Source organism: Diplotaxodon limnothrissa, linkage group LG6 (genome assembly GCF_057381915.1).
Source record: "Diplotaxodon limnothrissa isolate DT_005_m linkage group LG6, D_limnothrissa_male_GT1.1, whole genome shotgun sequence".
NCBI classification, from domain to species: Eukaryota; Metazoa; Chordata; class Actinopteri; order Cichliformes; family Cichlidae; genus Diplotaxodon; species Diplotaxodon limnothrissa.
The window spans coordinates 43218041-43230304 of NC_140601.1; the positions used below are offsets into that span (position 1 = coordinate 43218041).

General features: G+C 50.6%; 1 protein-coding gene across 2 annotated transcripts in view; it reads left to right on the plus strand.

Annotated features, from left to right (window-relative positions):
• The window catches only part of LOC146631304 (NLR family CARD domain-containing protein 3-like), a 54167-nt gene that overhangs the window by 28451 nt on the left and 13452 nt on the right, over window positions 1-12264 (plus strand). Inside the window, exon 1 of one of the 2 annotated variants that reach the window (XM_085355252.1) lies at window positions 5000-5045. The exons of the other annotated variant lie outside the window; for it this stretch is intronic. The gene's annotated coding sequence lies outside the window, so the exon portion shown is untranslated. Of the gene's footprint in view, window positions 1-4999; window positions 5046-12264 lie in introns of those variants that run through there. 2 annotated transcript variants of the gene reach the window in all.

Genomic DNA, 12264 nt, shown 5'->3' on the forward strand with positions numbered 1-12264 from the left:
GAGGGACCGCTCCGGCCTTTGTCTCCTGTTTCAGCTGGGGGGCCCGAGGAGCCCGTCCAGCAGCCTTCCTCGTCAGCTGGTGGTTCCGGAGAACCACACCAGCCTCATGCCTCGTCGGCTGGAGGGTCCGAGGGGCCCGTTCAGCCTCCTGTCTCCGCTGGAGGGTCCGAGGGGCCCGTTCAGCAACCTTCCTCATCAGCTGGGGGTTCAGGAGAACCGCACCAGCACCATGCCACATCAGCTGGAGGGCCCGAGGAGCCCATCCAGCCACCATCTGCTACGCCAGCTCCAGCCTGTGCTTCGTCAGCTGCAGCTCCAGCCTGTGCTTCGTCAGCTGCAGCTCCAGCCTGTGCTTCGTCAGCTGCAGCTCCAGCCTGTGCTTCGTCTGCTGCAGCCTCAGAGCCTTCGTCAGCTGCAGCTCCAGCCTGTGCTTCGTCTACTGCAGCCTCAGAGCCTTCGTCAGCTGCAGCCTCAGAGCCTTCGTCAGCTGCAGCCTCAGAGCCTTCGTCAGCTGCAGCCTCAGAGCCATCGCCAGCTGCAGCCTCAGAGCCATCGCCAGCTGCAGCCTCATCGCCAGCTGCAGCCTCATCGCCAGCTGCAGCCTCATCGCCAGCTGCAGCCTCATCGCCAGCTGCAGCCTCATCGCCAGCTGCAGCCTCATCGCCAGCTGCAGCCTCGTCTGGTCCGGCCTCATCCGAGTCTTCGTCTTCGTCCTCGTCTGGTCCGGCCTCATCTGAGTCTTCGTCTTCGTCCTCGTCTGGTCCGGCCTCATCCGAGTCTTCGTCTTCGTCCTCGTCTGGTCCGGCCTCTGCCTGTGCTTCTGTTACGCCTGGTCCGGCCTCTGCCTGTGCTTCTGTTACGCCTGGTCCTGCCTCTGCTTCAGCGTCGCCTGGTCCTGTGCCCTCCAAGCCTCGGCCGGTGCGCCTGACACTTGGGCGCCGCCGCTGCCTTCCGCGCGGCCAGCCCCCTGATCGCCATCGCCTGAGTGGCCGCCGTTGCCTTCCGCACGGCCGGCCCCCGGACCGCCATCGCCTGAGTGGCCGCCGCTGCCTTCCGCACGGCCGGCCCCCGGACCGCCATCGCCTGAGTGGCCGCCGCTGCCTTCCGCACGGCCGGCCCCCGGACCGCCATCGCCTGAGTGGCCGCCGTTGCCGTCCGCACGGCCGGCCTCCCGAACTGTATCCACGTCGCCGCCGTTGCCGTCCGCACGGTCGGCCCCCCGAACTGTTTTGGACTCCTGTGCTGTCGGCCCCCTGGCCGGCCCCCCGAACTGTTTTGGACTCCTGTGCTGTCGGCCCCCTGAACTCTTCTGTTTTGGACTCTGTTTTTTTTTCCTGTGTTTTGGTGTGCTTCGTTTCTTTTGGTTTTGGGCTCGTTTTTTGTTTTTGTCTTTTGGCCTTCTGGTGCTCCGGTTTTGTTTTGCTTCGAGCCCTCCTTCCTGGGCCCCCGCCGCCCGCCCTGGTCGGGTTGTTTTCTGTTTTTTCTGGCTGTTTTGTTTCTTGTTGGGCTGTCTGGAGCCAGCCTTTGAGGGGGGGGGGTACTGTCATGATCCTGGGTCCTTTTGACCCAGCGTTTTGTGTTTTCTCTTCGCGATTTTGGTTCTGTTCTTCCTCTGGTTAGTGTTTACTCTGTTCTGCCCGTGTGTTCCTGTATCTAGTCCGCGTTTCTTAGTTTGTGTCCTTTCATGTGTAAGTTCCTGTTTTATTGTGAAGGTCTGTGTCTTATGTGAGTGTTTTCAGTTTGCCTCCCTAGTCTCGTCATGTTAATTACTCCCAGCTGTGTCCCCACCTGTATGTAATCCCCCTGTGTTCTCTGAGTGTATTTAAGTTGTGTCTTCTGTCATAGTAGTTGCTGGTTCGTCTGTGTTGTTTCCCCTCGGTCTCCCTGTATGTATTTCCCCGGACCTCCCTGCACCGTCATTCTTGGTTTGTGTTGTTAGTTTACCCAGTTTAGGTTTCAGTTTCATGTTCCTAGCGCCTTTGTTGTTTGCATTTTTGTTGTTAATAAACACTCACCTGCACCAGAGCTGCCGCCTTTTGGTCCTATATATATTCCACACGGCTTGCCCCCGCAAACCGTGACATTTTCAGACCTTTCTCTTGGCCAGGGCTGGGCAATTAATTTCTATAGGTGGCCACATCAAAAATCTGAATAGTGTTGTAGGGGCGAACCGCTGATAACTTTAACTTAATGTGGCTAAATATTAAATTTCTCCCATTTCTCTCCTACTGGTAATCAGAAGTTTAAGAATATTCTGTAGATATTTATGTAAATGTATGAATTGTTATGTAGGTTGACATTAAAATAATCCTTTAAAAGTAATAAACAACTTTAAAAAATCATTACATCACTGTTTTATTTTAACTTATTAATCTTCACAAATCTGCAGTATGTTAAAGATTCTTTAGAATATATAAAATAACTTTATACAAGAAGAAACATGTGCTTACGATGTTTCCATTCAGCTCACTGGTTTAATGAGAAAAATCCAGTCTGTCTTGGGCTTGAACAAGTGCAGCGAAATCTGGCTGAATGTCTGCGTTGTAACCCTGAGAGGGGATCATCAGATGAGAGGATCTGGATTTGTTGAACTTCATCACTGAGAATGTCTGCAGGTAGATCCAAAGAGGGCTAGGATGCTCTGAGCATGTCTCCTCATGTGTGGGAAGAGTAAAACTCAGGTAGTGGGACAGACCTGTGAACATCACTGGGTGCATTATCCACACTACAGGAGAAGAAACCATGTGCTTCAGTAGTGACGGTTCACTCTCAAACGTTTTCAAGTCTTGAAGTTGCCTTGAAAACTCGCCATGCGGTGCTTCTACCGTGGAACCTGTGAGGCTGATCAGCTGATGGCCTCCTTCAGTGTTAGCATGTGAGTCAGGATATTGTCCCCCAATTGAGTTGAGAGAAGTTGCAACTTTCACTGTGCTGTACATTTCAGGCCCTTGCATTGCACTTTGATATTCATTTCATTTATCTGAGCAGTCACATCTACAGAAAACCAAGGTTGTCAAACCAGTCTGCATCTGAAAGCTTATTTCTACCTTATTAAGCTTATTCATAAGCATTTCTGATCATGCTTAACTTTTCATCACTATGTGCTGCTTTTACGCGACATGCCTGTGCATGTGTGGTATTTTATCTTCCTGGTGTTTCCTCGATGAAATGGGCGGAGAGAACAAAACACAGCCAGAGAGCATTTGAAGCCACACAACACGAGCGTGGAGACAATTCTTCCTCTGCAGATTTTGAAGGCACCGTAAGTTTCCCTTCTTTCTACCTTTAAGCTTTTATAGATTATTGATTAAACAGAAAAACACATAAATTCTTGTTGAGTAAACAATAAAACCTGAAGCTCAGTCACAAAGCGTCAGTTTCTGTTGGGCGCTGCTCACACACAAACACTCAGGAGGAAGCGCTCGTGCACGCTGCTGTTAGTTGCAGGTTCAGTCGGTTTTCTGCAGCTGGAACTCATAAATCCATGTTATGCAAATCTTCTGTTATAACAATGTAAGTAATGTTAACATCTCTGTTTATCATCTCAACTGTAGCTTTAAGTTTAAGCATTGATGTTAGATGTGCAACCCTGACTCGTTGAGATTATTCTGTTTACCAAGAACAAGTTTGCACTCGTTGATGCGAACGTCTTCGCTCAGCAACACCTTTGTCACAGGCTAATTGGTCCATTGTTCTAATTTGTCATGATAACTACAGAACAACATGGTAATGATCAGCACATCGATATATTGAACTAAACATGACTGGATTTATAAACAGACTTCAAACATTTCAGTAACACACACACAGTCCACACACCTCCTGCTTTTGCTTTCATTTCTAACATCAGATCTCCTTTTTTCACCAATCTTCTTCCTCTAACAAGATCCTCAGTCTGCCGCTGTTTCTTTTGTGGAGGCAAATCCATTCTGCGTTTCCTTCAAAGCGTCATTTCCACTTCAAAGCTGTGAAAATGTGTCAGATGAAGTTCCCTCTTTAAAAAGCGATGATGAAACTGTGGCACTTAGTGACTGAAACCCAAAACACATCATGTTTGTCTGCTGGAGAGACGGATCAGGGCGGCCTTCGTCGCTGTGATGTCATCAGCCTTTGAAGACTCTGTCAGGACAGTGACAGGAAGTGACCTCAGTCTAAAGGTCATTTGTGGAGCTGAGCTGATGCACAGCATCAACATGTTACTGCAGCTGAAAAGTAACAAACTCAGATTAAACAGTTCAAACAAGTCGAAGGCGTTCCTACATCAGGGAGCAAAGACGAACTCCACACACACTGACACCTCTGCAGTGACACGTTCAACACAATAACATGATGCAGGTATGATGCTGACCTTTGACCTCAAACCCAGAAACAAACATCACTGATGTGTCAGTGTACAGGGACTGTTATCATAAATGTGTGTTCGTCACATTAATCTCAGCTCAGATGTTTTATTTTAGCTGGAGGCTCAAACAGAGCAGGGAGCTCATAAAATATAAAAGCAGAATTCAAAGAGCTTTTAATAACTCAACACGATGCTTCAAAGTTAAAGGAGCTGGACTGATGTTCGTGCACATCAGAAGCTTCAAATATACAAAAAATTTTTTATAAAAAGGTAGCAGGAGGTCAAAGGTCAGAGCTCCTGTGTGTCTGAGGGCGGCTTCACGCTGGAGAAGGATGAAGGAGTCTGACCTGAGCCAGTGTTTGACATGAACACATCAGCACTGCTGTCAGTGAGCCTAACGACAGCCGTTAGCATCATTTCAGTGTTTCTGTGATAAAAACACTTCCTGTCACTGTGGTGGTCACAGTGACATCATGCAGTTTGTGTTTTGACCTCCAGAAAACCAGGAGACATAAATCACCTTTGGACAACCTGCCAGAGATTTGGGAGTTTCCCACGTGCACCTGAATGCAGCACTGACAGTTTCTAACGGTAACATTACACAACCCTGTGGGTGTTTCCTTCCTGCTCAAACTTTACTTTCTCTTTCCTGAACTACCCGTTTCTGCTGACTGATCGTCTCCGTGTGAAGCTCCGTGTGAAGGTAACCTTAGCAGTCTCTAATGTTTCCTGGCTAACATCAGCTGTGTGCAGCTTAGTTCCAGCACACATCTGCCGCTCCATAGTTCACGGTAACAGACTCACAGCTGGACCAACAGGCTGTTGGTTAAGGACGTGTGCTAAACACACATCCTTCTTTCAGTGTGGGCGTGACTTTGTCTTAAAACACACATTTAATGTCCTGTTTGTAGTTCGAAGGAAAAACGACTCCATGATGAGTCAGTTTGAATGTTTTCAGTGATGATCTGCAGTGAATGTCATGGTCCTGAGTCTGAGGACTCAGTGTTTTGTGTTTCTTTATGCTTTTGTTCATTCCGAGTGTGTATTCTGTTGTGATTTTGCCATTTGTTAGGTTTCTGTTCTTTGCCTGCCTGCTCCCACTTCTCTGTGTTCCCTCTGTCTGTCCATGGTGTTATTGTGTCTGCTCATGAGTCTGCCTGTCAAGTTCAGTGTCCTGTCTGGTTCTCTGTGTCTGTTAGTTTCCTGTTTTATTCTGAAGGTTCATGTCTGATGTGAGTGTGTTCAGTTTACATTTCCCCTGTCCCGTCAGCTCTGATTTCTCCCAGCTGTGTTGCCCTCCTGTCTCTCATCCCCTGATTACTGGTGTGTGTATTTAAGCCCTGTGTGTTCTCCTGCCTGTTGCCGGTTCGTCTGTGTTACTTCGTGTCAGTCTGCGTTACCCTGTGTTCCACAGTGTCCTGTTCCTCGTCTGCGTCTCTCTGCTTCTCATCCCGTTGTCATATGCTCCCAGGTCTGTTATTTTTAGTTCTCCCAGTTTAGGTGTCTTTAGTTATTTGTTATGCCCCACTGTTTGTTTGCCACTACACCTCTGTAAATAAAACCACCGGTATCTCATCCACTGCCTGCATCTTGGGTCCTTCTTCCAACTCCACACGGCTCGCTTCGGCAGCCGTGACAGTACGAACCGTCCACTATGGACCCAGCAGCATTCAATCCGCCCAAGGAGCTCCAGGAGGACATTATTTACTCAGTAGACAAATTAATTAACTTATGGCTGGAGCATGAGGGGAGAGAATTCCGACAAGGCATAGCTGTTCGGCTACAGCGCTTACTTTCTGGTCTCCCCTGGTTGCTCAGCTCACTTCACCCGCTCACACAGAATTTTGTTCTGAACGAGCTTCATCTTCTCCCCCTTGCTACCACCCACCCTGCAACTCATGCTTCACTCCCTGACCCGATGGAGAGCGTCCTGCCCGGCCCGTCGGTCCAGCCTTCAAATGGGAAACAGCACTCGCGCCGTCGACGCCCCTCGCCACAGTCGGACCCCAGGATATCAGAGCGGCCGACTGTGGTGAGTAAAAAGGATAACAGCTCCAATTTGAACTTTGAGAGTTTTTCTTCTGGGGTTGTTCAGGGTGTGTCAGTGGGAGCTAATTCGCTAAGCCTACCTACCTTCGTGGTAACCGACCGTGGTTGCCAGGTTGGCATTTTTAAGACTTCAGTGAAAGCAAAGGGCTGTTCTTCTGTTTCTTCTGAACCTGTTAAACCCGTGTCAGCTAACCCAGGGTCTGCTAAAACTGTGGCATATATCCCAGAGACAATTAACACCAGCTCTGATAATACCAGGACTGTTTATTCATTTGAACTGCAACCTGAAGCTCAGTTAGCCGCCCGGCCTGAAGCTCAGTTAGCCGCCCGGCCTGAAGCTCAGTTAGCCGCCCGGCCTGAAGCTCAGTCTCCAACTTCACCACCGTTGTCATCACAACCATTATGTCCGTCACCTTCAGTTCAGCCTCCTGTTCAGCAGCCACCAGCCCTGCATCCTGTGTCAGTTGCTCCACCTGTAAAACAATACAAGTCAATTCTACCCGAAAGACACTGTTCCTCGCCCATCCATTCCAAGCAGAGAGACAAATCTAATAATAATGTCAACAGTCCTCAAAGGCTGGCCGGTTCTGAGACTGAGATGCACTCCAGGGCCTCCCCAGAGGCTGGGTTTCAGCCCCCATCAGACTCTGGACCCCTGGAGTTTAAGAAGCCAGCTGAGGACTGCACCCGGCTGTCGCTGCCTGAGCAGGGTCAATGCTCTGCGCAGCTGCAGGCCGCTATGTGTTTGCCAGAGGCCCGTGTGCCTGCTGGTCCTGTCCTGTGCCTGCCAGAGGCCCGTGTGCCTGCTGGTCCTGTCCTGTGCCTGCCAGAGGCCCGTGTGCCTGCTGGTCCTGATCTGTTCCTGCCAGAGGTCCCCGCGCCTGCTGGTTTTGTCCTGTGCGTTCCAGGGGCCCCTGTGCCCACTGTTCCTGAGACTGTTCTCGCTGGAGGGCCCGAGGAGCCCGCCCAGCTTCCTGCCTCGTCAGCTGGAGGGGCCGAGGAGCCCGCCCAGCTTCCTGCCTCATCAGCTGGAGGGTCCGAGGAGCCCGCCCAGCTTCCTGTCTCGTCAGCTGGAGGGCCCGAGGAGCCCGTCCAGCCACCAGCTGCTCCACCAGCAGCCTCATCCACGCTTGCAGCAGCAGTTTCATCCATGCTGCCGCCTGCTGCAGCGCCTTCGTCTGCTGCATCCTCGCCTGGTCCAGCTTCAGCATCATCCTCGCCTGGTCCAGCTTCAGCATCCTCATCAGCTGCTTCGCCTGGCCCAGCTTCAGCATCATCCTCGCCAGCTGCTTCGCCTGGCCCAGCTTCAGCATCATCCTCCCCAGCTGCTTCGCCTGGCCCAGCTTCAGCATCATCCTCCCCGGCTGCTTCGCCTGGCCCAGCTTCAGCATCATCCTCCCCAGCTGCTTCGCCTGGCCCAGCTTCAGCATCATCCTCCCCAGCTGCTTCGCCTGGCCCAGCTTCAGCATCATCCTCGCCTGGCCCAGCTTCAGCATCCTCATCAGCTGCTTCGCCTGGCCCAGCTTCAGCATCCTCATCAGCTGCTTCGCCTGGCCCAGCTTCAGCATCCTCATCAGCTGCTTCGCCTGGCCCAGCTTCAGCATCATCCTCGCCTGGCCCAGCTTCAGCATCCTCATCAGCTGCTTCGCCCGGCCCAGCTTCAGCATCCTCAACAGCTGCTTCGCCCGGTCCAGCCTCGCCTGGTCCAGCCTCGCCTGGTCCAGCCTCCGCGTCTTCATCCTCATCAGCCTCGCCTGGTCCAGCCTCCGCGTCTTCATCCTCATCAGCCTCGCCTGGTCCAGCCTCCGTGTCTTCATTCTCGTCTGCAGTGGCCTCCTCTTCAGCTTCCCCACCTTCGTTTGGCCCAGCCTCTGCATCAGCTTCGCCTGGTTCAGCCTCCGCATTCGCTTCAGCGTCGCCTGGCCCAGCTTCGGCTTCAGCCTCTGCCTCGTCTGGTCCAACCTCCGCTTCGCCTGGTGCTGCAGGGGCCACGCAGCCTTCGGGTCCCCTACTACCACCTCCACATCGTCAGTCATCTGCCAGGCCGCTTGTTGGGCATCATCACCACCGTGGCCGCCCTCCGGACTTCTGTTGCCACCCCCGCCTTCTGAGTGGACGACCTCCTACATGCCGCCACTGCCCTCCGCGTGGCCGGCCCCCAGACCTGCATTCGCGCCGCCGTTGCCGTCCGCACGGTCGGCCCCCGGACCTGCCCCCGCGCCGCCGTTGCCGTCCGCACGGTCGGCCCCCGGACCTGCTCCCGCGCCGCCGTTGCCATCCTCACGGTCGGCCCCCGGACCTGCCCCCGCGCCGCCGTTGCCGTCCGCACGGTCGGCCCCCGGAACCTGCCCCCGCGCCGCCGTTGCCGTCCGCACGGTCGGCCCCCGGAACTGTACTGTTTTGGCCTCCTGCGCTGTCGGCCCCCTGAACTTGGCCATCTGGGCCTTTTTGGACTCTGTCCCTCCGTCCTGGGCCCCCTCCGCCCGCCCTGGTCGGGTCGTTTTCTGTTTTGGTTTTTGTCTGTTTTTGTGTTTCTGCTGGGCTGTCTGGAGCCAGCCCTTGAGGGGGGGGGGGGGGGGTACTGTCATGGTCCTGAGTCTGAGGACTCAGTGTTTTGTGTTTCTTTATGCTTTTGTTCATTCCGAGTGTGTATTCTGTTGTGATTTTGCCATTTGTTAGGTTTCTGTTCTTTGCCTGCCTGCTCCCACTTCTCTGTGTTCCCTCTGTCTGTCCATGGTGTTATTGTGTCTGCTCATGAGTCTGCCTGTCAAGTTCAGTGTCCTGTCTGGTTCTCTGTGTCTGTTAGTTTCCTGTTTTATTCTGAAGGTTCATGTCTGATGTGAGTGTGTTCAGTTTACATTTCCCCTGTCCCGTCAGCTCTGATTTCTCCCAGCTGTGTTGCCCTCCTGTCTCTCATCCCCTGATTACTGGTGTGTGTATTTAAGCCCTGTGTGTTCTCCTGCCTGTTGCCGGTTCGTCTGTGTTACTTCGTGTCAGTCTGCGTTACCCTGTGTTCCACAGTGTCCTGTTCCTCGTCTGCGTCTCTCTGCTTCTCATCCCGTTGTCATATGCTCCCAGGTCTGTTATTTTTAGTTCTCCCAGTTTAGGTGTCTTTAGTTATTTGTTATGCCCCACTGTTTGTTTGCCACTACACCTCTGTAAATAAAACCACCGGTATCTCATCCACTGCCTGCATCTTGGGTCCTTCTTCCAACTCCACACGGCTCGCTTCGGCAGCCGTGACAGTGAAGACTTTTTCAGTACAGGGTGAAGTTTGTGGTTCAGGTTTTAGCAGCTCTGCAAGTGGAAGGTTTGAATCCTGTTTTAAGGACTGATGTAAATTTCTTGCCGATGGGCATTGTTCCCTCTAAGCTGCGCGCGTGCGGAATTGCGCACTGCTGGCACGGTCTCTGCGTTGCGCACAGAAAATCTGCGTTGCGCACAAAAAAGAAAAAATCTAACCTGAATTGAAATTAAAATGAATACTTTAACAATCATGTTTTGCAGTGTTAGTCAGTGACTGACTGCTCCTGTATGGGATTAGAACGATGCCACCTTATCCCGTAGTCCAGCCAATGATGCGATTCACATTCATATATACAGTGGGGCAAAAAAGTATTTAGTCAAATTCAAATCAAATTCAAATTTTATTTGTCACGTACACAGTCATACACAGTACGATATGTAGTGAAATGCTTGGACAACTGCTCGTGACCTAAAGAAAACAAAAAAGGAAAAGGCTATGAATAAGAATAAGTCAGCCACCGATTGTGCAAGTTCCCCCACTTAAAATGATGACAGAGGTCAGTAATTTGCACCAGAGGTACACTTCAACTGTGAGAGACAGAATGTGAAAAAAAAATCCATGAATCCACATGGTAGGATTTGTAAAGAATTTATTCGTAAATCAGGGTGGAAAATAAGTATTTGGTCAATAACAAAAATACAACTCAATACTTTGTAACATAACCTTTGTTGGCAATAACAGAGGTCAAACGTTTACTATAGGTCTTTACCAGGTTTGCACACACAGTAGCTGGTATTTTGGCCCATTCCTCCATGCAGATCTTCTCGAGAGCAGTGATGTTTTGGGGCTGTCGCCGAGCAACACGGACTTTCAACTCCCGCCACAGATTTTCTATGGGGTTGAGGTCTGGAGACTGGCTAGGCCACTCCAGGACTTTCAAATGCTTCTTACGGAGCCACTCCTTTGTTGCCCGGGCGGTGTGTTTTGGATCATTGTCATGTTGGAAGACCCAGCCTCGTTTCATCTTCAAAGTTCTCACTGATGGAAGGAGGTTTTGGCTCAAAATCTCACGATACATGGCCCCATTCATTCTGTCCTTAACACGGATCAGTCGTCCTGTCCCCTTGGCAGAAAAACAGCCCCATAGCATGATGTTTCCACCCCCATGCTTCACAGTAGGTATGGTGTTCTTGGGATGCAACTCAGTATTCTTCTTCCTCCAAACACGACGAGTTGAGTTTATACCAAAAAGTTCTACTTTGGTTTCATCTGACCACATGACATTCTCCCAATCCTCTGCTGTATCATCCATGTGCTCTCTGGCAAACTTCAGACGGGCCTGGACATGCACTGGCTTCAGCAGCGGAACACGTCTGGCACTGCGGGATTTGATTCCCTGCCGTTGTAGTGTGTTACTGATGGTGACCTTTGTTACTTTGGTCCCAGCTCTCTGCAGGTCATTCACCAGGTCCCCCCGTGTGGTTCTGGGATCTTTGCTCACCGTTCTCATGATCATTTGACCCCACGGGATGAGATCTTGCGTGGAGCCCCAGATGGAGGGAGATTATCACTGGTCTTGTATGTCTTCCATTTTCTGATGATTGCTCCCACAGTTGATTTTTTTTCACACCAAGCTGCTTGCCTATTGTAGATTCACTCTTCCCAGTCTGGTGCAGGTCTACAATACTTTTCCTGGTGTCCTTCGAAAGCTCTTTGGTCTTGGCCATGGCGGAGTTTGGAGTCTGACTGTTTGAGGCTGTGGACAGGTGTCTTTTATACAGATGATGAGTTCAAACAGGTGCCATTCATACAGGTAACGAGTGGGGGACAGAAAAGCTTCTTACAGAAGACGTTACAGGTCTGTGAGAGCCAGAGATTTTCCATGTTTGAGGTGACCAAATACTTATTTTCCACCCTGATTTACCAATAAATTCTTTACAAATCCTACCATGTGGATTCATGGATTTTTTTTTCACATTCTGTCTCTCACAGTTGAAGTGTACCTCTGGTGCAAATTACTGACCTCTGTCATCATTTTAAGTGGGGGAACTTGCACAATCGGTGGCTGACTAAATACTTTTTTGCCCCACTGTACGCAGTAGTGATGTGTCGGTTGCGAACGAAATGTGTCAGAGCCGGATCTTTGACGTGAACGACGGGAGCCGGTGTTGTGCTTTGCGCTGGGCAGAGGGGGGAGGGGCGGTAGTTACAGTCAGTACCACAGGAACAGAGCGGGAGGGAGAGAGAGAGAGAGCCAGGGACAACAACGTCACATTAGAAAGGTATAGTAATCATCCACAACTATTTTCAGTTGCAGATGATGGGATTTCCGACTCTTTTTAGAGAGCCGGCTCTTCAGGTTGTTTTGTTGCTTTAATTAATTTATTATTAACAATAATATAAAATTATGCACAAAAGGAATTATAATGTAAAAAAAAAAAAGAAGTCGGTTGTATTTATATATGTTTATATATAAATATATGCGGTGGCCCCTAGAGACAAAACACGTTCAAACTGCAAAACACATTTCTAGCATGAACTGAACTTCCAAAGCAGAGCTACTAGATCACTTAAATTACACAATTGAAAGCATGAAAGCATGTGTGTATTGTTTGTGTATTTATAC